The sequence below is a fragment of the Puma concolor genome, chromosome C1, assembly GCF_028749965.1.
Source record: "Puma concolor isolate L17-30 chromosome C1, mPumCon1.1.hap2, whole genome shotgun sequence".
In the NCBI taxonomy this organism is placed as follows: domain Eukaryota; kingdom Metazoa; phylum Chordata; class Mammalia; order Carnivora; family Felidae; genus Puma; species Puma concolor.
This window is the reverse complement of record NC_141674.1, coordinates 54,127,748-54,151,991: the sequence shown is the minus strand read 5'-3', so window position 1 is coordinate 54,151,991 and position 24,244 is coordinate 54,127,748. Positions and strand designations below refer to the sequence as shown.

Sequence of the window (24,244 nt, the reverse complement as noted above, 5' to 3'; positions counted from 1 at the left end):
TACTCTTCTGCTTAAAATCTTCCATTGGTTTCCCACCCCACTTAGAGTAAAAATCAAAGTTCTTGCAATGGCCTGCATGGCTCTGTAAGTGGAGCTCTGCACACCCTCCGGCTTTATCTCCAACGTCTCTTTCCCTGTCTCTTCGCTGCAGCCACACTGCACCTCTGGTCAACATAGAGCTGTCTCAGGGCCTGGGTACTTACTATTCCACTCTTCCCCCAGATATGCACCTGGCGTGCTTCCTCACTTCCTACAGGTCTCTGCTTAAATGTTCTTTTGTTTCAGAGAGACTTTCTAGATCACCCTAAATAAAGTAGCACCCCCAATCTCCATATTCTAATTTATTTTTCCTCCTGGTGTGTGTATATATATATATATATATATTTTTTTTTTTTTCTGTCTCTGCCTACTAGAAAAGGAGCTCCATAAAAGGATAGACATAGTTTTTGGGGACACCGTTATTTCCCAAAGTGTCTGGTTTAATGAACATGTTAATTTTGTTTTTAATTTCTGAACTATCAACTAGTCAGCAATATTTCACTGAGTGTTGAGCACAGGGTAGTGAGGTAGGTAGGAAACACGCTATGGAATGCTTGTATGCCCCTTTAAGACACTTGAATTTTGTCTTGTAGGTGATGGGGAGCCTCAAATTATATATAACAGGCCTTCAAATTTTAGTGATAGACCTCCTTACCACTTTTGTTATTATCTTTAAAGAAACACATGTGATTTGGTGTTTCTATGGTATATACATTAGAAGGTCTATCACCTTCTAAAGCTGAACCACTATACTTCTAGTTAGTCACTTAAGATAGATGTTTCCTCCTGGATTAGAGTAAAATGTCCCTGCATAAAGATATGGACACACACAAATAAAGCCATCATTTGCCCACAAGGTTCTTTGAATTAAAAAAGCCCCGGGGCGCCTGGGTGGCGCAGTCGGTTAAGCGTCCGACTTCAGCCAGGTCACGATCTCGCGGTCCGTGAGTTCGAGCCCCGCGTCAGGCTCTGGGCTGATGGCTCAGAGCCTGGAGCCTGTTTCTGATTCTGTGTCTCCCTCTCTCTCTGCCCCTCCCCTGTTCATGCTGTCTCTCTCTGTCCCAAAAATAAATAAACGTTGAAAAAAAAAAAAAATTTAAAAAAGCCCCAAGGGCATTAGCAGCTTGGGGTGGGAGTAGTTATTTGGAAAGACTCTGTTCAAGAATCAACAAAACTCTGTTGATTGACCGCAAAAGCCCCAGTGGCAACAAAGGTTTTGTGCCAAAAATGGGTGAATACAAAGAGATCTGAGCAGAACCTTGTCTCCTCCTCCTGTTCCTACAGGCAAACACCAAATCCATCCCACCTTGTACAAACCCACAGCTGGCTAGCGCCTTAGTTGAGGCCACCTCCATCCCCAGCCTGTGTCCTACTAAGCAGTCTCCCGACTGCCAGTCTGGAACCCTTTCAGTCCTCTCCAGAGAGACATCATTAAAACACAAACTTGGGGCGCCTGGGTGGCGCAGCCGGTTAAGCATCCGACTTCAGCCAGGTCACGATCTCGCGGTCCGGGAGTTCGAGCCCCGCGTCAGGCTCTGGGCTGATGGCTCAGAGCCTGGAGCCTGCTTCCGATTCTGTGTCTCCCTCTCTCTCTGCCCCTCCCCCGTTCATGCTCTGTCTCTCTCTGTCCCAAAAATAAATAAAAAACGTTGAAAAAAAAATTTAATAAAAAAAACACAAACTTAATCTTATCACAGCCCTTCTTAGAAACTTGTAGGTGCTCCAGGAAACAGCAGCTCAAATGACCTGGGAGCTTCATACAGTCTCACCTCCTACATTCCTCCCTAATTCTCCAGCTCCTTGCCCCAGTCCCAGGAATCCACATGCGGTTCTCCAAATAGCCCATTCTCTGGTTTTCTTCTGAACACTGTACATGCTTTTAGAGATTCCCTGTGCTGTCACGAGAGTATTTTGCTGTCTTCTCTCTGGCAACAACTCTGCATATTTTACATTTTGTGTTTTATCCCAAAAAAAGCCATTCTAAGAGACCTCACATGATTTACCACCTTGCCAGAGGCTGTCAGGCTTAAGGGTTTTGTAGTCTATGTTCTCCTAGTTCTAGCGTCAAACATGATTGCACCTTACACTTGCAGTCTTCCTGTCTGCCTAGAAAATTTTCCAAGTATGATCTCATCTGGGAGTCTTCTTTTAGGTCATGCAGTTCCCGTCTCTTCCTCAGTGCTGCCCGCACAAGTGGCAGCCTTGTCTTACCCGGCATCATGGCCACCCTCAGACCTCTGGTGAAGCCCAAGAGGATCAAGAAGTTCATCTGGCACCAGTCAGACCCATATCTCAAAATTAAGTGCAACTATGGAAACCCAGAGGCACTGGCGATAGGGTGAGCAGAAGATTCAAAGGCTGGATCTTGATGCCCAACATTGGTTATGGGAGCCACAAGAAGAAAAAGCACATGCTGCCCAGTGGCTTCCAGAAGTTCCTAGTCCACAACATCAAGGACTTGAAGTGCTGCTGATGTGCAACAAATCTTACAGTACAGAGACTGCTCACAATGTTTCCTCCAAGAACCGCAAAGCCACTGCGGAAAGAGCAGCTGGCCATCAGAGTCACCAACCCCAATGCCAGGCTGCACAGCAAATAAAATGAATAGACAGCTTATGTGCACATCGTATTTATATTAATAAAACCACAGGGGCACCTGGGTGGCTCAGTGGTTAAGCGCCTGACTTCGCTTAGGTCATGATCTCGCAGTTCATGGGTTCGCGCCTGGTGTCAGGCTCTGTGTTGGCAGTTGGGAGCCTGGAGCCTGCTTCAGATTCTGTGTCTCCCTTTCTCTGCCCCTCACCCACTCAAATTCTGTCTCTCTCTCTCTCTCTCACTCAAAAATAAGTAAACATTAAAAAAACTATATTAATAAAACCATAAAACTACCAAAAAATAAAATAAAATAAAAAATAAAATGCCATGTAAACAATCAACAAATCCATAATAATGATTCTCCAGGCTCTGCCTTTAATGTGGTATCAATATTAAAGACCGAAGCTTTGTAAAAATCATATAGTCCTGAGGAATTCTAGACCCAGGAACATTACAGAAAGTGTTATCAAGGTTAGTATGGAACAGAATTTGCAGTTATTTCCTTAAAACATTTGAAGCAATATTCATGGAGAAAAGAAATCCTTAAGCCATTGTTCTAAAAGTGGCACTGATGTTTTTTAAGATTTTAAAGGTACAATTTTTTTTAGAAGTTGTGCCTATAAACACAACATCTGGTTTATAGTCCTGATTCTGTCACCTGCTAGCTATGCTGTGACTTTGGGCAAGTCACTTACCCCTTTGAGCCTCATTCTCCCCAGCCACAAAATGAAGATAATTATACTCAGCTCACAAGGCAGTTGTAAAAATAAAGTAAAATGATGTCTGTGGAAGCCCTTCATCAACCAAAAATAAGGCATTGATGGTTTATACTCATGGACAATGCCAAAGAGCAATGCAATTAGAAGATAGAGCTCTTCCCAGAACATCAGTTCTCCACCTAAGAGTCCATTTATTTCACCAAGCTGTTATTTTTATTGTTACTGGAAGTACATCAAAAGGATTTCTGCTGAGCCTAGGCAAACAATAAGTCTAGAATGTACTATCAAATTCCCACAATTAATTACTGGGATTGTGGAGGGTTTTTGCTCGCCTTTTTGTTTAAGAACTCTTTGGTATGTTACAAACCTTATACGAATGACTGAATTAACATTACGTTAAGAACCTAAGTGCCCAAACTGGAACCATGTGCAAATCTGCTAGCAATGGATGGACTGCTGCCAGTTGATGCACATCTGTGAGGCTCTAGTCACTGTAAATAAAAGAATCTGCCATTGTTTTCAGAGCAGCTCAGCACCTCTGCCAATAGAACACCCTTTGAGTACGCTCCACTTTTCTGTAAGTCACAAGTTTAAGGCTCTGGTGTAATCATCTGATTTTCCATCCTTTACAGGCTTGAGTGGATTTTTTTTTATTTTGTTTTTTTTTTATTTATATATGAAATTTATTGTCAAATTGGTTTCCATACAACACCCAGCGCTCATCCCAAATTGACTGGATTTTTAAAGCAAAGGGCGATCCAAGTATTTTTATGAACCACTGCTAATATCAAAAACATCACTGCTTTCTATGTTCAAAGCCCCTGGGAGAGCCCTAAAGAATTCAGAAAGGAACACTGCCAATGTAACTACCTCCAAAGGTGAGTTCAATGAAGCAAAAACGAACAACACTTCATCAAGGAAACTGCTGATCACTCTTCCGAAGATACCTAAGGAAAGTAAAATTTGACAAGCACGATCGCATTTACCCCAACATCACTGAGGATACTCTCCAAAATAGCCATTGACTCTCCCCTGGGGGTGGGTTGGGGGTACCACAGAAAATGAGCTTCCATCTCCCCTTCTGTAACAAACTCTAAAATATATAAGGCTCAAACAAGATCCCAGTTTATTTCTTGCCTCTGTCTCATTCAGGGCATTTGCTTTTGCTATTCCTCCTTCAGGAACCTCTTTCTGGCTCTTTAAATGATTGTAAGGAAAAAATGATTGGTCCTCTCAGACCAACGTGGAGTCAAATCCCAGCCCTACCATAGGTAATAAATCCTGTAATCTCTGCACCTCAGTTTCCTCATGCAAAAGAAAATATCCCAAGGAACACTACTGACATCAAGATGGAGCAAAGGAACAACAGCCTTTGCCAATTTGGTCACCAATTTTTTTTTTTCTTTACTGAGCTCAGACTCAGCAAAAGGATGTAAGACCCATCCCTTCAACATGAGGCTCATAACCTATTTAAAACAACAGTTCCTGCTCAGGTTATAATTAGAAATACCTGATTATTATGAAGAACATGAGAGGGCTTTATGAAGTGTTAATGAGCAACTCTGCTTTGCCGGGCATCAAAGTGGAGAGGGCAATGACCTCGGGCCACCAGCACACCACCAGAGGTGGCAGTTTTACCACATATTTGTTATGCAAGCTTGGGGAAGTTACTTCATCTCTCTGAAAATGTGATCTGTAAATTAGGGATTAATAACGGTACTTGTCTCCCAAAATTCCTCTGAGAATTGAATAAGATAATGCATGTTAAGCATTGACACAAGCATAGCAAATAATTAGTAAGTTTGAATAATGATAGCCATTTTTACCATTGTGACCTCCTCACCAAAGACTCTGAATTTCAATCTTTCATGAAATCCTGAGAATTTCTCTTAATTCCACTGGGGGAGCCCTGCTTTGTCATCTTTCCTAGAAATGGAACTTCAAAAGCCCGGAAGGGTAGTGGCTTTGGAGTACCAACGTGAGGCCTGTTTTCCTGGAGCTGAAACATGAGGAAAGGGGTGGCAGAGACTGCTATCTGCTAAACCAATATCTAGTTCCCTTTCCCCTTCCTTAGTAATATATTTTAGCTGGTCATGGGGCCTCCCAAAATAAGACTACATTTCCCATGCTTCCCTTTAGCAAGGCGTGACCATGTGATTAAGTTCCACCCAACAGGATGTGAATGGAAGTGAGAATGTAACTTCCAGGGTGTTTCTTAGAGGGAAGACGTAGGCTGGAAAACAAACGTGTTGGTTGGCCATCTTGGAGAAGGAGGAAAAGAGTAATATCCTAAAAAACATAGTAAGATAGACAAGCCTGTGACCCTCATTATTTCATAGAGTAGAGCTGCCATCCCAGATCAGGCTTTTATATGGGCAAGAAATAAGCTTCCATCAGTTTTAGCCATAGTTATGATGGCCTTTGTTACATGCAGCCAAAGCTCTGTAGCCTCATAAATATTGTAGAGAGGAAGAATAATGGCAGAATGTGGTGGAGAGTTATGAAATGTGCCTGGCACAAAGTATATACATGATATTTGCACCATAAGCATTTTTGCCATAGATTTCTTTGTCTCAAGCACTTTTACTGCAAACATTTTCATCATACAACTAATTGGCCATAAGGCAATTCTGCTGTAAAATATAAAATCATGAAAAATAAAAGACATTCACTTAAAATTACATAATGAAATATGAAAAACAAAAAGACTTCATTGCAAAATACAAAAGAATTGAATGAATTTAAGATGTGTGTAGATTCATGTCAATACTGCGCAAGTAACTGATTTTATTTTGTGGATTATACCTAAGCACTTGCCTTTGAAGTTGTTCATTCATCATTTATACATTTTTTTGCTTGTTGACTCATCTCTTCATTTGACATCACACTGTTTTATTTTTTTGCTAAAATGTCTTCATTAAGGGAGGTACTCATTTCCAAATATTAGGATGCTTATTTGTAACCAAGCTTTTTATTGCATTGTGAAAGCCTTCTATACTGTTGTTTGTTTTGGCATACTGTCACAAATCTATTTACAGACATTCCAGAACTCTATGGGAAATGTAGGACCAAAATTCTATGCCACTATATAGACTATTATAAGAACTAAGAATTATATGATATGAAAATGGGAGTGATGTGTCAATAGAGAAATGAATCCAAACTGTCAACCAGTTTGATGAAAAAGCCAAACTGTCAAACCAAACTGTCAGCCAGTAATTTTTTTGTCTTTTATGGAAAAATTGCCTTATAGCCAATTAGTTATGTGGCAAAAATGTTTGTGGCAGAGATCTCAGTGGCAAATGTAAAAGTAACCCACAGAATAGGTTCTCATAATTACTTGCAGAATTAATCTTTAGGGTTTTAGGCAATCAACTCAAATTTAGAATATTGAGGTCAGTTCCAGAAACAAGAGGACAGTGGTCAGCTGAGGAGTGTCCACAAGACAATGACTAGGGCAATGAAAGGTCAGAAAAACCCATCTCAAGAGGAAAGAGTGTAAGATCAAGAAGGAGAAAGGTAAGCCAGAGCAACAGAATTAGATTTCAAGTAACTCAAGTGTAGTAAGTTGAACAGGGCTCCTCTCTTTGCACTCTAGTTTCCTCATCTGTAACAGATAAGACCAGAAAATCATTAAAATACCTTCTGGCCATCCCACAAGGGATCTACAGATTCAAAGGAATTTACATTGTACCACAGGACAGAACTACAACCCACCTGGACACAGCACTGTGAAAGTGAAGGACAGATTGCCACTGAACATCAAAAGACAACTTCCTAGGGGTGCCTGGGTGGCTCAATCAGCTAAGTGTCTGACTTGGGCTCGGGTCATGATCTCACGGTTCATGAGTTTGAGACTCACATCGGGGTCTGTACAGTTAGTGCAGAGCCTGTTTGGGATTCTCTCTCTCTCCCAGTCTCTATGCCCCTCCCCCCCCAAAAAAAATTTTTTTTTAAAACTTTAAAAATTAAATAAAGGGTATTTAACAAGAAAAAAAGACAACTTTCTAGCAATGCTTCTCATCTAGAAATAGAATGGCTGCCTTCCAAAGTCCAGAGTTACCTGACTAGAAGGATTCAACCAGAGAGTTGATAGGTTTCCAGAGGAAGTGCTGAGTTTGGGGAGGACCATGGAGTTAAAACAGACTCAGCTCCTTCTTACAGATTGGTCAGGCCAGCAGGCTTTATAGTAGACGGTCCTGTATCTCAATCCAATTCTGTTACTTACTTGGTTATATGATCCTGGACAAGTTATTTGCCTGTTTTCAAAGTTTATTTATTTTGAGAGAGAGACGGGGAGGGGGGTGCACGAGCAAGTGGGGGAGGGTTAGAGAGACAAGGAGAGAGAGAATCTTGAAGTGTGGAGCCCTATGAGCAGCTCAATCTCCTGACAGCGAGATCGTGACCTGAGCAAGTATCAAAAGTTGGCCGCTTAAGCGACTGAGCCACCCAGGTGCCCTAATTCACCTTTTTTTTTTTTTTTTGAGTCTCAGTTTCCTCATTTTAAAAAATGGGAATAGTAAAACATAACTTAAAGTATATTGTAGGAAAAGAGATAATACATGGCAAGCACAGAGCACTGTGTTAGGCCCCCAGCTCTTTATAGCAGTTATCATCAGTATCACATTAGCTTTAGAAACGGAGGAAGAGGGGCGCCTGGGTGGCGCAGTCGGTTAAGCGTCCGACTTCAGCCAGGTCACGATCTCGCGGTCTGTGAGTTCGAGCCCCGCGTCAGGCTCTGGGCTGATGGCTCAGAGCCTGGAGCCTGTTTCCGATTCTGTGTCTCCCTCTCTCTCTGCCCCTCCCCCGTTCATGCTCTGTCTCTCTCTGTCCCAAAAATAAAACGTTAAAAAAAAAAAAAAAAGAAACGGAGGAAGAAAAGAGAAAAATGTGAGGAGTACAGAAGATGGGAGTCAGTCATCCTGGTGGAAGCACCAGTAGGTAGAGGGCTGGAATTTGTGGATAGGGCGCATAGTTGCGCAGCCCAAATTAGCCAGGACTTGGTGTGACATGATGTGTCATGCAAGCAGGATCAAACGCAATGCAAACAGTAGAAGAAGAAGGGCAGCTGGCAGTTGGAGACTCATCAGAAACGGAAAAAGAACTCTTATCCAAGCCTCATCCACCCATCCAAAATTTCTTGGTTATCTACAAGCAATTATAAGATGGTAAGAGTATCACAAGATGTTAAACACAGAGTATAATCGGGGCATGGAGGAGAACCATCTGACCCAGAGGTCAGATAAGGGTTCCACAGAAAATTATAGCTAACTTAAGACGGACATTACTGAGGAAAACATGTTTGGGGCAAAGGGTAGAAAGAATTCAGGTTGATAATATATTTGAAGAAGGGTGGAGAATCATGAAACCTTTCAAACCTACAAAGCTCCCACATTCTGAGTGACTACAGGACTGCTAATTGTCCTAGTCTAAGGTTCCACAATTATGGCTTCAGATGAAAAAGCAAAATAAAATACATGCTCTGCACACATTTTTAAGAGACTAGTAGTGGAGTGGGTGTGATGTGGTTACAAAAGGCAACAGGAGGGCTCCCTGTGCTGTTGGAACTGTTCAGTATCTTGACTGTGGTAATGGATTCATGAGTTCACACAACTGATAAATACCACAGAATGTGCACACGCATGCACACACACACACACACACACACACACACACACACACACATGCATGCCCCAAGGAAATGAGATGGAATGTATCAGCGTCAATATCTTAGCTGTGATATTATGTTACAGTTTTATAAAATATTACCGTTGGGAGAAATAGGCAAAGTTTGCAAGGCTCTCTTTGTATTGTTTCTTACAGCTACATGTGAATCTATAATTATTTCAACACAAATTTCAGTTATGAAAGTAGCAACAGAAAAAGAATATAGTTATATAAAATTGCAGTTACGAAATATCAATTTACTATTGAAACTTTAGCAAAATGCATAAAAAATAAAATGTTGGAATTACTGGTACCCTATGACCCAAATATCCTTTTGTAATGTTTTGATCTCATTCTTTCATTTTTAGACTAGTATACACCCTTACAATGATTTTCCTGTATGTATATATAAATATATATATATATATATATATATATATATATATATATATATATATATGTATGTGTGTGTGTGTGTGTATGTGGTTTTATAGCTTAATTAACATAGTTTGCTCCTTGTTAATCCACATATTTTATATTTAAAAGATCTTCCCATTATAGTAAAAATTCCTTAAGCAATTTTGTTTTTAAATTTTTTATATATTTATTTTTGAGGGGTGGGAAGGGGCAGAAAGAGAGGGAGACAGAGAATCCAAAGCAGGCTCCATGCTGTCAGTGCAATGCCCAATGTGGGGTTGGAACCCACGAACCATGAGATCATGACCTGAGCCAAAGTCAGATGCTCAACTGACTGAGCCACCCAGGCACCCCTAACAATTATGTTTTGATGGTTACTTAGTAATACCATATAGGTATATCATAATTATCTGAACCAATTCCCTTATTTGGAACATTTTAGGCTGTTTTTAGATTTCTCCTATTATAAGTAATTCTACAATAAATTAAATCTGACTGGTTGCTGACATTACTGAGATGAACGAGAACAAGTCCTTAAATACCAAAATGTTGGAATCAGCAAGCATTTTAGAAATCATCTGCCCAAACAGTCCTCCTAAAACACACAGTCACATATAAATCATTTTATAATTATGAAAACTATGTGCCTATTCTCACTTTAGGAAGCAAGGACACAGTACAATTTCAAAAGCTGCTTAGAAAAAAAAAAAATGAGCCACCAATCTTGCTCTAAATCATTTTTGACCTTGAAGAATAAAGTAGAAAAAGCATAAATGAAGAAATTATAGAGGAAAAAAGTTTCTAAGACTTTGGTACATTCTAGGGGCACCTTGGTGGCTCAATCAGTTAAGCATCCAGCTCTTGATTTCGGCTCAGATCATGATCTCACAGTTCGTGAGATATAGCCCCATGCTGGGCTTAGTGCTGAGTGTGGAGCCTGCTTAGGATTCTCTCTTTCTCTTTCTCTCTTTCTTTCTTTCTTTCTTTCTCTCTCTCTCTCTCTCTCTCTCTCTCTCTCTCTCTCTCTCTCTCTCCCCCCCTCTGCCCCTTCCCAGTGCATGCACACTCTTGCTCTCTCTTGCTCATACTTAGTTATAGTTGCCTAGATGCCTGTCTGCACTGATGTTAAAGGAACAACGCGAGGGTCAGTTCTGTTCCTTTTTCATCCTTGAGTAGGTCTTCGCCAACCATGTTGACATGACAAGACAGGTTGCTCACATCCCCTACTGTGGCTACAACTACTGGATGAGAGGTACACAAGTAATACCTGCTAAGCCAACTGGATTCTCCCTCTTGGAATTTAGAGCTTGAGATTCAGAGACAGATGGTCCATAGAGACTGATTGTTTGAATTAGTGATGTATAAACTTGTCATGTTTGGGGTATCCATGTACACAAAGAAGACAGGAAAACTGGTCTACAGAGAGAGAAAGAAGAATGAAGCAAATGTACAGGTGAGGGTAAAACAAGAACCATGAAGCACAAGAAAGAGAGAAGCTGTCAGAAGGCTCTCAGCAAGTAAAGCTGAGTTCCACATCCTGGTCCTGGGACCCAGAAGGTACCCTGTGAATTTTCAACAGCCCCCTTCCTTTGGTTTTCAATTTAGATGTTTTGAAATAAGCTTTTATTACTTGCAACCAAAGACAATTTACTAAGATATGGGTAAGAACTCCAATGCTTTTTCTTCCATCCCTTTATCACCCTATTTTTCTCCTGAAACCCTATTTCCTACCTAATCTAAAATTTAAAAATCCTACCCAATCTTTACACTGACTCTAAATACAACCTAACCAAGGATCCTGTCTCTGCCCTCTCTGAACTCCCTCTTAGAACATTGTTTCTGTGCTTGACACATGTACATGAAAGTTATTCGTATATTTGCCTCATGCTTCATTTAAATCATTTCTTCTCTCCAGACTTCAGGTACCTCACTCTTAAAATGAGTGAACTGTTTGGGGCACCTGGGTGGTTCAGTTGGTTAAGCGTCCAACTTTGGCTCAGGTCATGATCTTGCAATTTGTGAGTTCAAGTCCCGTGTCGGGCTCTGTGCTGACAGCTCAGAGCCTGGAGCCTGCTTTGGATTCTGTGTCTCCCTCTCTCTCTGCCCTCCCTTATTCACGCTCTGTCTCTTAATAATAAATAAATGTTAAAAAATTTTAAATAAAAATTTTTAAAAATGAGTTAACTGTTTGAGACTGGTGGTTGTCAAAGTGGAATCTCCACAGCCTCAGCTTTGGCAGTTATGAGAGAGAGGAGAGTGGTCCCAAGAAAGCAGTGTCCCAGCCTCCCATCCTTACTTTAAAAAGAGTTGCTCTGGGGCGCCTGGGTGGCGCAGTCGGTTAAGCGTCCGACTTCAGCCAGGTCACGATCTCGCGGTCCGTGAGTTCGAGCCCCGCGTCGGGCTCTGGGCTGATGGCTCAGAGCCTGGAGCCTGTTTCCGATTCTGTGTCTCCCTCTCTCTCTGCCCCTCCCCTGTTCGTGCTCTGTCTCTCTCTGTCCCAAAAATAAATAAACGTTGAAAAAAAAAATTTAAAAAAAAAATAAAGTTTTAAAAAATAAATAAATAAATAAATAAAAAGAGTTGCTCTGTTTTCACATATTTCATATATTGGTAGTCTGGGTAATGCTTCATTGAGAAAAGGAATCTAGTACTAATCAAATTTGAAAATCCTAAACTAGATAATCCATAAAGCTCCAAGATTCCAGTAGTAGTAGTAAAATAAATATAACAAAACCAACTAAAATTTTATTGAGCTAGACATTGTTCTAAATACTCAGTTTGCATGATGAGATACCACAACACACCTGTCAGAATGGCTAAAATTAACAACACAAGAAACAACAGGTGTTGGCAAGGATGTGGAAAAAAGGGAACCTTCTTGCACTGTTGGTGGGAATGCAAACTGGTGCAGCCACTCTGGAGAACAGTACGGAGGGTTCCTTAAAAAGTTAAAAAGAGAATTACCCTAAAATCCAGCAATTGCACTACTAGGTAATTACCCAAAGGATACAAAAATACAGATTCAAATGGGTACATGCATCCCAATGTTTATAGCAGCATTATCAACAATAGCCAAGCTATGGAGACAGCCCAAATGTCCACTGATTGATGAATGGATAAAGAAGATGTGGTATATATGCAATGGAATATTACTCAGCCACCAAAAAGAATGAAATCTTGCCATTCGCAATGACATGGATGGAGCTAGAGTGTATTATGCTAAGTGAAATTAAGTCAATCAGAAAAAGACAAATACCATATGAGTTCACCTACATGTTGAATTTAAGAAACGAAACAGATAAACATATGGGAGGGGGGAAGAAGAGAAGAGAAGGAAACAAACCATGAGAGACTCTTAAAGATAGAGAATAAACTGAGGGTTGATGGAGGGAGTTGGGCATGGGCATGGGCTAGATGGGTGATGGGTACTAAGGAAGGCACGTGTTGTAATGAGCACTAGGTGCTGTATGTAACTGATGAATCACTGAATTCTACTCCTGAAACCAGTACTGCACTGTATGTTAACTAACCAGAATTTAAATAAAAATTTGAGGAAAAAAATACCCAGTTTATCAACATTTTAATCATCACAACAATAAAATGAAGTAGATATTCTTAACCTCATCCTAAAATGAGGACTCAAATCACGTAGATTACAGATGGCAGAGGCAGGAACCTAGGAATCACAGATCCAGATCTGAGTTCTTAAACACAATAATGTCTTCTAAGCTCCTTTAGGGGAGATACTATGGCTTTTGTTTCTTTTTCTTTTTATCTCAGAGCACACTACTTGGGCTAATAGTTACTTTAATAGTGTCTTCTGAATGAATAAATGCTTGAATGAACAAAGGAACTGTATCTTGGATTCTGAAAAAACTGAGACAGGAACTTGAACTCTCTAGGACTTCAGGGATTTTTAGGGAATAGCCCTAGGCAAAGAACAATTTCACAGCTTAGACCTTTTCCACACCATCTGTCTGAAAAGTGAAGGATCTCCCTGAAGCCAGGAAGAATTCCTTCTAGATATACAGTTTAATATGTAGTGCTGAACAGTACCTGATAGGTCCATGGACACATACTTCACCAAGTTCACCATCTTCAACTCATAATCAATATATTCATTTCTTTTGTATGAGGGTTTCTCACTCATTGCACTATTGGCATTTTGAGCCAGACAATTTTTTGCTGTGGGGAGCTGTCCTGTGCATTGTATGATGTTTAGCAGCCTCTCTACCCACTAGATGCCAGTAACAACCCATCACCCACCCCTGCAAGTGTGACAACTAAAAGTGTCTCTAGGCATTGCCAAATGTCCCATGTTGGGGGAGGTATAAACTAGCCCCTCACTGGGAACCATGTCTTTACATGAATTAGCTTTTGTGGAAACACTGGGGAGAAAAAATAAAGATAAAAATAAGCAACGCCTAGTTATACTTAGAACATAAGTGGTAATTTCCTTTCATCCTTAGAAAGTTCCTCATTTCATCCTTACCCCCCCACCACCACCAACAAAGAAATTCTCCTTAAACTGGGCTATTCTGAGCACCCCATCATGTATCAAGCCTGCGAACTGCCTCCACCAAGAGTTGTAGTAACAAATACGCTACACATTTATGAGGACTATATGGTGACCACAAATTGACTCAAAGCTTACAAACAATCCCAATATGAATATAATGAGGAAAATGCTCAGAACCTTGTAGAATGAAGACAGAAACATGATCTACTTTGGAGAAACCCCAGGATAATAAAATACTGCCAACATGGTCTTACTTTCTTACTTCACGCCAACATCTCGACACAGCCAACATTTATGAAGCATCTACTATAGGGCAGGGAATACACTAGGTACTTTTCTACTCCTTACCCCATCTGATTTTCCTACCAATCTGATAAGAAAGACATTATCTGTTCTGCAGAGGGGCTCAGAGGAGTAAAATGCCTTGCCCAAGGTCACAAAGCTCATCAGTGATGTCAAAACTTGGGTCTGAACAAGCACTAGCTCCAAACCCAGTGCTGTATTGCAATATTTCACAAGAAAACAAGTAGCCACAGTCAGTGAAGAACAAAGAAGGTAACACCATCGTTTCATTTATACTTTTTGCACAGATAAGAGACAAAAGGACATATTTCAAAATGTCAATAGTGGTCACCTACAGAAAACAAGCTTACCAGTTATTTTTTCCTTGGTGCTCTTCTGCATTTTCCAAACTGTTTCACCCTAAATATGTATTACCTATGTAATAAAAAGTAATTAAAACCCAATTCCAATGACAAAAATAACTCAAGGAAGTATCAAAATGTAATGCCAGTTTCAATGAACCATTACCACAATTTCTGAGACTGCCAATGATTAAGAAGTTTCATGACAACATTCGGTTTTAACAAGGTTCTGGGAAAACAAGTAGTTGTATATACTTTTAGTAGAAATTTAAGTTAGTAGAATTTTAAGTTAGTACAAAGCTCTTCAGACAGTAACCTGGCAAGATCTATCATAATGTGATGTGTGTGTGTGCTCTTTTTCTTAGCAGCTCCACCTCTAAGAATTTATCCCATGGGTGTACCACATATACCATATACATAAATATATACTCAAAAGATATTTGCTTCCCACCAATAGAATTGGTACAGTGGATTCAAAGCAGTCATTAGAGAAAATGAGGTATATCCCTAGATACTATTGCACGAAGTTATCCAATACATAGTGTTAAGTAAACATCGAGTTCTATAATAGCATGTATAGAAGGGTTCAAGAATATACAGGTATTTATTATGTATGAATGTGTATGCAAACATGTGTCAGTGTGCAGGAATCTGCATGTGTCTATGTGGTTGTGTATAAGCTTAAAATGCATAGAAAGTTCTGTAAGTACATAGAAGAAACCATTAATATTAATTATACCTGGAGAGTAAAACTAAAAGGTGGGAAGGAAGGAAATGAACTTTTCTTTTCATTTTTATACGACTTACTAAATTGTTTTATAATTTTTCTTCATAAATATGTATCTTGCTGTAAACAAAAATAGAGCTTTTGTTTGGGTTTGGTTTTGCTTTTTAAGAGACAAGAAGCCCAGCTCTCATGCAATGGCCTGAAAACAAAGCAACATATGAAATAGAACTGTCCTCTGTTACAACAGCAAATGATCACAAAACAAGACAGTGTGTGAAAGCCTCCCAGGCTCTGTGTGCCAATGAGGCATAATGGAGACAGTTCTCTCCTGGCACACTGAGAGACAAAGCCAGGCTCCTACCCCATTAGGGGATTTAGTGGCTGGATTTTAAGACCAATAATTAAAGTGAAATGCTGCTACACATTTCTCTTTTTTTAAGTTCATTTATTTATTTTGAGAGAGAGAGAGAGAGCATGTGCAAGTGGGGAAGGGGCAAAGAGAGAGGGAGAGAAAGAATCCCAAGCAGGCTCCACACTACCAGTGCAGAGCCTGACGCAAGGCTCCAACTCACGAACGGTGGGATCATGACCTGAGCCAAAGTCAGATGCTTAACCAATGGAGCCACCCAGGTGCCCCACTGCTATCCATTTCAAGGCAACCTAAGCCAATTTTCTTAGCAGTTAAAATCCAGTTTTTACCGTTATATTCCTCCAACTTGTCTCCATTTAAAGTAGCTGATAGATCTTGGCCACAGGGTGCCCAAGACCTCAACTCTCTTCCTCTGCAAATGTGTCACTCTTCAGTATGTTAGAAGACCTGGAGGCTGCTGCTGGTTTAGATGCACATCAGCTCACTGACCTCTACAGAGCTTCCCATCTCTAAAATCTTGTTAATGCCACCGATTTCACTGGGACATTCAACATTCTAAGAACTAAGTAGGATAGAGTATAGAAAAACATGTTGTCAACACTAAGATGCTATGAGAACATTAGTTCATTTGAATTTTAAAAAGTTGACCATTAATGTTGAACAGTAATAGTCACTGATATCATCTCTGGTATATAAATCCTGTCTACAGTCTCGAATACCTATGAAGCTATGAAGGAACCTCAAAAGCCTTTCCTGATGCAAGCAGACAAAATGGTCTCTTACAAATACAACTCACACTTCACTTGTCCCCCTTCCCTTCCAGCTCACTAAGTGCTGGTTTTAACAGTCACATATCCTTTTGCAGACCTTGGCCCCTCTTCCAGGTCTTTGCATTTGCTGAACCTAGTACTTGAAATGCTCTACATACAGCTCTTGCTCTCTCACTCTCTCTCTCTCTCACTCTGTCTCTTTTTCCTGTTTGTGTCTGTTTCTTCAGATGTCACCTCAAATACTACCTCCTCAGAAAGGCCTTACTGGATTGTGCTCTGTAAATTAGGCTTCCCTCCTCCCCACCACCACCTTGAGTTCTTCTCTCCCTCACTCTAGCCCCTCCGTGGCATTTAGCATACCTTATAATCTTTTATCTTGGGTTACTGGTTTATGGTATGTCTTGTGCTCTACAATATAAGCTCATAAGCACCGAAGTCTTATCTGTCTCGTCCTCCACTGTATCCCCATGGTTAGAACAGTGCTGGCATATAACAGGTGGTCAGGAAACATTTATGAAATGAGTGAATGCAGAATTACCCACCACAAAGTGTTTTCCTCCACATTCCCACATTTCCCCCTTGCCTATGAAACTGGCAGGGTCAGTCTGATTTTTCTCATTTGAATTACCTGCCCAACATCACAGGCATAAATGACAACAACGTCTGGCTTATAAATGACAAAGCCAGACCTTACATCTAGGGTTTCTAACTCATGGTTCCCTAATATCACCACTGTTCAATAGCATCCACAAATTTGGACTTGAAAGGGTTGAAAATACAGCCATTTATCTAGGCTTTAGCAATAGGGGAAGGGAAGAGAAAGATCTGCTTTCCTGCAGGGGTGAGGTAGGAGAGACAGGGAGGGGAAATGGTGTGTTATTATCTTGCACTCCATAGCTGCAAATTAGTAAGTAAAATTCTTTCCTTCATCTGAATGAAATGCAGCTACCTCTGGGATGGAGGCTTATGAGACCTCTCATCACCAAGTCACAGTGCAGAACACTTGGCTAATTGAAATAGCAAGTGAAATTTTAGGTAGGTCAGATGCAATTACCCAATTTGGAAAGTGACACCAGTGTTCACACTCATTGGATCACAAGCAGCAAGCAGCCCGGGATCTAAGTCACACATGTACACCCCCACACAAATACCCCCCGAACTACAGTCATCCACACACCTTCCTACAGCATGGGGTTCCAAGTCTCCCCAATATGCTGACTCACTTACTGGGGAAAAGGGGAGGACATGGAGATAGGAGAGGGGAAGAAGAGAGAGGGGGGCAAGGAAGCTAAAGATGCAGGAGAAGGAGGAAGAGAAGGCAGAAGGAAGAGAATATTGGGAAGAAGGATCACAGAAGAGAGAGACAGCAAAGGGAGAATAAGCAGCAAAGAGAAATGTCAGCCTGCTGATTTTTGCTGTGATGCTCAAGTGACCAAAGGCTGACACAAGGCAGTCCTTGAGAATTTCTGGGGGTTGGGGTGTTGTTGTTTTTTTCAGGCATTTGTCTGTTTCCAAGAATTCCTGTTTCAATAATCATCCTGCAAGTTTCTCTGGTGTTTGAGCTTTCTTCCCGTGCCTCCATCACCAAGAAAGGGCCCAGAGCCTGGGGCTTGCCCCTGAGAATGGGCATAAGGGCAGGCTGGCTACTTTACACCATCCTGGCCTCCGGCCACTGGCCTGGAGTCAGCCCAGTGCCGCAGAATTTCAGTTCTAGCATTTCCACCGATTACCTTACTCCTCCGCTAGGAAAACACAGGCCCTCCTCCTGCCTCCTACCTCCTCCACAGCACTCCCATGGAGATCTGCACAGCCTAATGGGCAGCCTACCAAAAAGCTGAAAGCCTGGTGAAACCTTGTGCCAACCTGACAGCATATCCAGCCCTCTCTCTAGTATGCTCACGATGCATAGAAAACCCCTGGTCACATTTTCCACTTCCACTTTTTAGCTGTCAGTCTGTCCATTCTTTTGTGCAATGCTTTCCAGACCTACTTCTTTCTTTTTTTCACTGGGCTGTCATTATTTCTCAGGTCATCAACCTAGTGGGCATTTACTTATTCTCCCTGTCCCCCAGGTACATGCACCCCCTCTGTCAGTATGCCCCCTCCCTAAATCATAAATCCCTGGGGCCCAGGAACTGTGTTTTCAACCAGCATCTCAGGAAAATCTAATGCAGGCAGGACACACTTGGGAACCACAGATGGGGTCCATCTTTTATGCAGCTGCAGAATGTCTCCAGTGCTCACTTATTACAGTCTTCTCTCTGGAACTGCAGCAAGACCTTTGTGGGCCCTAGGCACTTCTGCCCCCGTGTGCTCATTCCTCCATTTAAAAATATATATATATATATTATATATATATTATATATTTAAATATATTTATGTTTATATATTTAAATATATACATTAATGTTCATTTATTTTTGAGAGAGAGACAGACATACAACATGGTGGGGGAGGGGCAGAAAGAGAAGGAGGCACAGAATTCAAAGCAGGTTCCAGGTTCTGAGCTGTCAGCACAGACCCCAACACAGGGCTCAAACTCACAAACCATGAAACCATGACCTGAGCCGAAGTGAGATGCTTAACCAACTGAGACACCCAGGCACCACTCACTGCACTGGTATGAAAATGAATTCCTTGGGGCGCCTGGGTGGCGCAGTCGGTTAAGCGTCCGACTTCAGCCAGGTCACAATCTCGCGGTCCGTGAGTTCGAGCCCCGCGTCGGGCTCTGGGCTGATGGCTCAGAGCCTGGAGCCTGTTTCCGATTCTGTGTGTCTCCCTCTCTCTCTGCCCCTCGCCCGTTCATGCTCTGTTTCTCTCTGTCCCAAAAATAAATAAACGTTGAAAAAAAAAAAATTAAAAAAAAAAAAAAAGAAAATGAATTCCTTACAGTTATACTCATTTATTTTATTCTGCTTTGTAAAAGAAATTAAAATTAAAACATTTTTCTTGGCCTTAAAATTATTCTGATCCCTAGGTGCTATGCCTGTGGATAACTCAGCCCTGCCTCAGCCCCTCTCCCAAATCTGCAGGATCCTCCCATTGCCTACAGAATAAAGTCCAACCTTCTCAGCTGGCTCACCCTGATCTAGGTTCAATCTGTATTCCCAACGCCATCCACTGTAGCTCTTGCAACCCATACAGGCTCCAGCTTCCAGGCCTAAATGTAGTTCTTTCAACATACCATGCATGTATGATGATGCCACTATGCCCCAGCTCTCAGCCCAAATCAATTTTCCTTTCCTTGTCTACCTACTGACCTCCCGCTCAAACAGCACTTTCTACTCTGGCCTTCCCTAGTCGCACTGGTTGAAATTAAGCATCATTCTTCTGCACTCCATAGCACTATATGTGTCTATTATTATACCACTTATTCGCCCTGCCTTTTGCCAAATATACCCAATTCTGGAATACACTTCTTTTACGGTATAATGTGTCTTTCTTTTTTTAAATTTAGTTATTTATTTTTGAGAGGGAGAGAGAGTGGAAGAGGGTCAGAGAGAGAGAGAATCCCAAGCAGGCTCTGCACTGACAGTGCAGAGCCCAATGTGGGGCTAGAACTCACAAACTGTGACATCATGAGCTGAGCCAATCAAGAGTCAGACGCTTAACTGACCTAGCCACCCAGGCTACAGCATAACATTTCTTTTTTTTTTTTTTTTTTTAATTTTTTTTTTCAACGTTTATTTATTTTTGGGACAGAGAGAGACAGAGCATGAACGGGGGAGGGGCAAAGAGAGAGGGAGACACAGAATCGGAAACAGGCTCCGGGCTCTGAGCCATCAGCCCAGAGCCCGACGCGGGGCTCGAACTCACGGACCGCGAGATCGTGACCTGGCTGAAGCCGGAAGCTTAACCGACTGCGCCACCCAGGCGCCCCATCATTTCTAAAATCAGAAAGTGGCTGTAACACGTGCCAAACTCGCCAGCCACCAGGTACAGTACTACACTTGAACATGTCAACAGTAATTTTCTGCATGTGCAAACCCAACCTGCGTAGCAAGCACTGAATCATCTGATTGCTTCCTTGTGGGGTTATTTGCATTGTTAACATCACACAGCTGAATTTTAATTTTTTATCCTTAGTACCTTTTTAAATTATGCTTTGATATATTACTGAAATAAAAAGCTATTTTGGACTAGGCTAAGGCCTGTAGATGTCAAGTAAAGCCAATAAACGAAGTAGAAATTGCCAGATCTCTTGGCACATGTCATGAAATTTCCTAATTCCTTGGACCATGAAGAACTTATTATTCAGACATTGAACTGCTCTGTCAAAAGCTTCTAAGTAATTTCAAGAGATGTTGTTTAGTATACAATAACTATAATTTAGTTTTCTCCTGAGCCAATGAGGAAATGTACAATTTAATCTCCAGGATTCTTGCACGCCTGGGTGCCTCAGTCAGTTAAGCATCTGACTTTAGCTCAGGTCATGATCTCACGGCTCATGGGTTTGTGAATTCAAGTCCTGCATTGGGCTCTGTCTTCCTCTCTCTCTGCCCCTTGTGCTCTCTCTCTCAAAAATAAAATAAACATAAAAAAATAAACCCCAGGATTCTTTAATTCACCTCAAAATTATAGACTCTTTCCAAAAGGAGTTCAAAATGGTGAGTACAGGTTATAAAAGGTTACCATAATGCTTACCTACAACTGCAGATGACCAAAGGTGAAACAAAGAATTTTTACTTTGAGAGAGAAAGTGAGAGGGTAAGCAGGGGAGGGGTAGAAGTAAAGGGAGGGTGAGATTCTTAAGCAGGCTCCGCAGTCAGCATAGAGCCCGACACAAGGCTCCATCTCATGATGGTGAGATAATGACCTGAGCCAAAAACAAGAGTCAGACACTTACTGACTGAGCCACCTAGACACCCCAAAAATTTTTAATAATAAACCTGAAAATAGTGAAGATTCCAAACTTGTGATACTGATGAAGAAACACACAAATCTACAGATAAAAATCATCTATTGTTAGTTCATTAAAAAAATTATACACATTTAGTTTTGGTTTTTTTCTGCTAAAAAATTATCTTAATGATGAATGGCATAATACAATGCATTTTTTTTTTGGTCAAAAAAGCAGTCTTTTGGTAAGCTTATTATTTCTTTACATTTCCACATTAGAAATCTCTTGGGGGTCTGGGACTATGTATTAATTATCTTTCTCTCCCCTCTAGTGTCCTTGCATATGAAAAATGCTCATTACTGAGTTGGTCTAGCTTTCTGCCAACAGTTTAATTTCTATTAAGTCTGGCCTCATTTCTATTAAAATCTAGCTGTATGCTTATTTTTTGAGTTGGATGGGTACATTTCATTAAAAATGCCCTTTTTAAAAATTCAAAATCAGTTCATGCTTTTATTCATTCGAGTATTTATCAGTGCCATGCAGTGACAAGAAGACAAAGGTGAGTAAGACACAGCCCTGTTCTGAACTTTACTTACAGTCTAGAGGGAAAGATAGGCCAAGCAACATATCACAAACCAGTGTGATGAGAGGTATGGCAGGGACATACAAGCTGCTGGAGACGCAGGGAGAATGGTCATCCCATACAGCCTCCAGGGGTAAAGGAGCTGAAGAATGAGTAGAAAATAACCTGGAAAAGTGGACATCTAGGTGGCTATGGGAGAAGCTTGCCTAACCTGAGAGAACAGTGTACATGAAAGCATAGAAATGGGGGTGGGAGGACCCACCAGGGGAGAAAGGACAAGAAGTTCTACTGGGCTGGCTTGCAGAGGTACCATGATGGGCTTCCGATGTCCAGTTAAGATAAAGTCCAGTTCTGGGCTTTATCCTGAGAGCAGTGGGGATATATTTTCATTGGCAAGATATTATTCCATGAAGTCATAAAGTGGTACCAATTATATTGTTCTCCAATCTCTATATTGGTGTCATATAAGGATGTAATCAGTCTTAGTCAATACTGCTTTTTTTTTCCTGCTTTCCTTTACTTCTAGCATTTTAAAATTCTTTATGTTATATGTAAGTCAAGAGAGATATCTTATTTATAAGATTCAAAGTGAAAAACAACTATATTCATTTCAGTTACCTCAGACACCCCTATTTCTCCTTACTGCAGAGAAAGAAGCAAACAGAAACATTCACCACTAAATTCTTCATTTGCAATCCTATGGACATTTATTTTTATTTTTTTAAATTTTTTTAACGTTTATTTTTTTGAGAGACAGAGAGAGACAGAGCATGAGTGGGGAAGGAACAGAGAGAGAGAGAGAGACAGAATCTGAAGCAGGCTCCAGGCTCTGAGCTGTCAGCACAGAGCCTGATGCAGGGCTCAAACCCACAAACTGCAAGATCATGACCCGAGCCGAAGTCGGACACTTAACCAATTGACCCACCCAGGTGCCCCTATTTTTATATTTTCCATTGCATTCTTTTCTGTAACCCTTAATTCTTTTTTTAACAAGAGCATGGAAAACCTATATAATAAAAACTTTTATAATAAAAATTGACTAAAAAACCTTGCTAAAGTTAAAAAAATTATATATTATATATACACACAAGTTTATATATATGTATGTGTATATATGTATGCATGTATATGTATGCACATATGTATGCATGTATGTATATATGTATATGTATATGTGTATGTATGTATATGTGTATATGTATGCATGTATATATGTATATGTATGTATGCATGTATATATGTATGTATATATGTATGCATACATATATACACATACATATACACACACGCATATATACACGTATATATATACACACATATATATGTATGATTAGAAATAAACTGGACTAAGAAGAGAAACAGGATATGTTCTCTAATTTTCTAAGGGTGGCCATGTGGGTAAGGGATTGGATTTATTTTGTATCTAGAGAGCAAAAAGTCCAATTTTGCTTAAATAAAAGGATGAGAACAGTGGAAACGTAGAGCCTCAAAGGCAGTGATAGCTCCATCACAGAAGGTGCATATCATAGACTATATGGTCATCTTTCTAAAACTCGATTCAAGAGATTCCCCTTTTAAGTCTATGAAACCTGGCAGTCTCCAAGCAAATTTGAACTTTGACACAGATGCATCCTTAAACGGCTATACAAAAACATTCAAACTTTAGCCACACATTAAATAAATTAGTAAATCACTTTCCCTTCACCTTACAAGACCCTTAAATGCACAGGTATTCCTAAGAAAGGGATATTAGCACATATATGCTTATATTATTTCAACGGAGGATGAAGTTATCCAAATAAATACTTCATAATGTTAAAGCCTGATTTTTTTTTAACATTTATTTATTTTTGAGACAGAGAGAGACAGAGCATGAACGGGGGAGGGGCAGAGAGAGAGGGAGACACAGAATTGGAAGCAGGCTCCAGGCTCTGAGCTATCAGCCCAGAGCCCGACACAGGGCTTGAACTCACAGACCGCAAGATCGTGACCTGAGCTGAAGTTGGCCACTTAACTGACTGAGCCACCCAGGCGCCCTGAAAGCCTGATTTAAAATGTAGATGCTGTGTTTAAACACTACATCCTACAGAATAGGATTTTTTAAAGGTAATTTTTTCTTTCAATCAGATTTCTACTAAACATGAAAGTATTTTATTTTAGCATTCTTCATTATCTTTATACTCTTAAGTCCCATTAAAATCTGGAAACAGTTTTTAATTGGACTTCTGTTTTATGGCTTGTCATTACAAACTTGATAAGTAAAGCCTAATGTTGGAACAATTGAGTGACTCAAGACTGGGAGTTCTACATTTGTGGATTCTGCTTTCCATGGTAGGTGAAATGCGCACAAAAGA

General features: G+C 40.6%; 1 protein-coding gene and 1 pseudogene across 3 annotated transcripts in view; one reads left to right on the top strand and one right to left on the bottom strand.

Annotated features, from left to right (window-relative positions):
* DNAJC6 (DnaJ heat shock protein family (Hsp40) member C6) overlaps window positions 1-24,244 on the bottom strand; it is a 153,383-nt gene that overhangs the window by 74,099 nt on the left and 55,040 nt on the right. The gene's annotated exons all lie outside the window — the stretch shown is intronic.
* Window positions 2,259-2,656, top strand: LOC147578081 (large ribosomal subunit protein eL32 pseudogene; annotated as a pseudogene).